Below are 4,461 nucleotides of genomic sequence, written 5' to 3' on the forward strand. Positions count from 1 at the left end.
TGTTTGGTGATTGCATTGCAATGTAGTCAGTGTTTGCATTGCAAGATATTGGGGGGTTGCATTGTAATGCAAGGCAGGTGGGGTTTGCATTGCAATGTATTGGGGGTTTGCATTGCAATATATTGGGGGTTTGCATTGCAAGATATTGGGGGTTTCCATTGCAATGTATTGGGGGTTTGCATTGCAATATGTTGGGGGTTTGCATTGCAATGTATTGGGGGTTTGCATTGCAAGATGTTGGGGGTTTGCATTGCAATGTATTGGGGGTGTGCATTGCAAGTTGCTTGGTGTTTGCATTGCAAGCTGTTTGGTGTTTGCATTGCAAGGTCTTTGGTGTTTGCATTGCAAGCTGTTTGGTGATTGCATTGCAATGTAGTCAGTGTTTGCATTGCAAGATGTTGGGGGTTTGCATTGCAATGCAATGAAGTTGGTATTTGCATTTCAAGTTGTTGAGTGTTTGCATTGCAAGCTGTTTGGTGATTGTATTGCATTGCAGTGCGGGTGGGGTTTGCATTGCAATATATTGGGGTTTTGCATGCAATATATTGGGGGTTTGCATTGCAATATATTGAGGGTTTGCATTGCAATGTATTGGGGGTTTGCATTGCAATATATTGAGGGTTTGCATTGCAATGTATTGGGGGTTTGCATTGCAATACATTTGGTGTTTGCACTGCAATGCAGTTGGGCTTTGCATTGCAAGATATTGGGGGTTTGCATTGCAATCTGTTTGGTGATTGCATTGCAAGCTGCTGGGTGTTTGTAATGCAATGCAGGTGGGGTTTGCATTGCAAGCTGTTTGGTGTTTGCATTGCAATGTAGTTGGGGTTTGCATTGCAAGATGGTGGGGGGTTGCATTGTAATACAGTGCAGGTGGGGTTTGCATTGCAAGTTCTTTGGTGTTTGCATTGCAACCTGTTTGGTGATTGTATTGCAATGCAATGCAGGTGGGGTTTGCATTGCAATCTGTTTGGTGTTTGCATTGCAATGTAGTCAGTGTTTGCATTGCAAGATGGTGGGGGGTTGCATTGTAATACAGTGCAGGTGGGGTTTGCATTGCAAGTTTGGATTGCAATGCAATGCAGGTGGGGTTTGCATTGCAAGATGCTGAGGGTTTGCATTGTAATGCAATGCAGGTGGGGTTTGCATTGCAAGTTCTTTGGTGATTGCATTGCAAGCTGTTTGGTGTTTACAATGAAATGCAATGCAATGCAGGTGGGGTTTGCATTGCAAGCTGTCTGCTGTTTGAATTGCAAGCTGGTTGTTGTTTGCAGTGCAATGCAATCCAGGCAGGATTTACAGTGCAATGCAATCTGTTCAGCATTTGCAACACAACATGTTCAGTGTTTGCAATGCAACTGCACTGTGCAACGCAACACGCTCTGTATGTGCGATGCATTGCAATGTGCTCAGTGTTTGCAATGCAATGCAATCTGTTCTATACCTGCACTGCAGTGCAATGTGCTCGGTGTTGGCAATGCAATGCAGTGTGTTCCATATCTGCAATGCAATGCAATGCATCCAGTGTTTGCATTGCAGTGTGTTTGTTGTTTGCAATGCAATGCAACGCAATGCAATGCAACGTGTTCAGTGTTTGCAATGCAATGCAATACATTCAGTGTTTGCAATGCAACGTTTGTAATGCAAAGCAATCTCTTCAGTATCTGGAATGCAATGCAATGTGCTCAGTGTTTGCAAAGCAGTGCCATGCATTCAGTAATTGCAATGCAATGTTTGCACTCTGCAATGCAACTCGCCCATTTGCAATGCAATGCAACATGTTCAGTGCTTGCGCTGCAATGCAATCTGCTTGCTCTTTGCAATGCTACGTGTTTGTTGTTTGCAATGTAATGCAATGCATTTGGTGCTTGCAATGCAATGCAATCCATTTGCAATATATAATACAACCTTTTTGCTCTTTGCAATTCAATGCAATCCACTTTCAATCTGCAATACAACGTCTTTGGTGCTTGCAATGCAATGCAATCCATTTGCAATATATAATACAACCTTTTTGCTCTTTGCAATTCAATGCAATCCACTTTCAATCTGCAATACAACGTCTTTGGTGCTTGCAATGCAATGCAATCCATTTGCAATATATAATACAACCTTTTTGCTCTTTGCAATTCAATGCAATCCACTTTCAATCTGCAATACAACGTCTTTGGTGCTTGCAATGCAATGCAATCCATTTGCAATATATAATACAACCTTTTTGCTCTTTGCAATTCAATGCAATCCACTTTCAATCTGCAATACAACGTCTTTGGTGCTTGCAATGCAATGCAATCCATTTGCAATATATAATACAACCTTTTTGCTCTTTGCAATTCAATGCAATCCACTTTCAATCTGCAATACAACGTCTTTGGTGCTTGCAATGCAATGCAATCCATTTGCAATATATAATACAACCTTTTTGCTCTTTGCAATTCAATGCAATCCACTTTCAATCTGCAATACAACGTCTTTGGTGCTTGCAATGCAATGCAATCCATTTGCAATATATAATACAACCTTTTTGCTCTTTGCAATTCAATGCAATCCACTTTCAATCTGCAATACAACGTCTTTGGTGCTTGCAATGCAATGCAATCCATTTGCAATATATAATACAACCTTTTTGCTCTTTGCAATTCAATGCAATCCACTTTCAATCTGCAATACAACGTCTTTGGTGCTTGCAATGCAATGCAATCCATTTGCAATATATAATACAACCTTTTTGCTCTTTGCAATTCAATGCAATCCACTTTCAATCTGCAATACAACGTCTTTGGTGCTTGCAATGCAATGCAATCCATTTGCAATATATAATACAACCTTTTTGCTCTTTGCAATTCAATGCAATCCACTTTCAATCTGCAATACAACGTCTTTGGTGCTTGCAATGCAATGCAATCCATTTGCAATATATAATACAACCTTTTTGCTCTTTGCAATTCAATGCAATCCACTTTCAATCTGCAATACAACGTCTTTGGTGCTTGCAATGCAATGCAATCCATTTGCAATATATAATACAACCTTTTTGCTCTTTGCAATTCAATGCAATCCACTTTCAATCTGCAATACAACGTCTTTGGTGCTTGCAATGCAATGCAATCCATTTGCTATCTGCAATTCAGTTCATTGTTTGCAGTGCAATGCAATCTGCAGTCTGCAATGTAACACATCTGGTGCTTGGAATGCAATGCAATCTGTTTGCAATCTGCAATGCATCACGTTTGGTGCTTGCAATGCAATGCAATCTGTTTGCAATCTGTGACACAACGTATTTGCTTCTGGCAATGCAATGCAACTCACTTATTGTTTGCAATGCAATGCAACTCATTTATAGCTTGCAATGCAATGCAATCTGTTTGCAATCTGCAATGCAACATATGTGCTTCTTGCAATGCAATGCAACTCACTTATTGCTTGCAATGTAATGCAACCCATTTGCAACCTGCAATGCAAAGTATTCACTCCTTGCAATGCAACACAATCTGTTTGCAATCTGCAACACAACTCGTTTACTTCTGGCAATGCAATGCAACTCGTTTATAGCTTGCAATGCAATGAAACCCATTTGCAAACTACAATGCAACACATTTACTCCTTGCAATGCAACCTGTTTGCTCTTTGCAATGTAATGCAACTCATTTATTGTTTGCAATGCAATGCAATGCAACCCATTTGCAAACTGCAATGCAACACATTTACTCCTTGCAATGCAATGCAACCTGTTTGCTCTTTGCAATGCAATGCAACCTGTTTGCTCTTTGCAATGCAATGCAACTCATTTGTTTGCAACGCAACTGGCTTATCACTTGCAATGCAATGCAACCCATTTGCAATCTGCAACACATTTACTCCTTGTAGTGCAATGAAACTCATTTGTTATTTGCAATGCAATACAACTCACTTATTGTTTGCAATGCAATGCAATTCATTTGTTGTTTGCAATGCAATGCGATCTGTTTGTAATCTGCAATGCAACTCATTTATTGTTTGCAATGCAATGCAATGCAACCCACTTGCAAACTGCAATGCAACACATTTGCTCCTTGTTGTGCAATGAAACTCATTTGTTATTTGCAATGCAATACAACTCACTTATTGCTTGCAACACAATCTGTTTGCAGTCTGCAATGCAACATATTTGCTTCTGGCAATGCAATGCAACTCACTTATTGTTTGCAATGCAATGCAATGCAATGCAACCCATTTGCAAACTGCAATGCAACACATTACCCTATGCAATCAACTGCAAACCTGTTGGCCTCTTTGCAATGCAATGCAACTTGTCTGTTCTCTGCAATGTAATGCAACTTGTCTGTTCTCTGCTATGCAATGTAACCCATTTGCAATCTGCAATGCAACTCACTTATAGCTTGCAAACTGCAACACAATCTGTTTGCAATCTGCAATGCAACTCACTTGCTGTTTGCAATGCAACGCAACCTGTCTGCTGTT

The sequence above is a fragment of the Coturnix japonica genome, unplaced genomic scaffold (genome assembly GCF_001577835.2).
Source record: "Coturnix japonica isolate 7356 unplaced genomic scaffold, Coturnix japonica 2.1 chrUnrandom547, whole genome shotgun sequence".
In the NCBI taxonomy this organism is placed as follows: domain Eukaryota; kingdom Metazoa; phylum Chordata; class Aves; order Galliformes; family Phasianidae; genus Coturnix; species Coturnix japonica.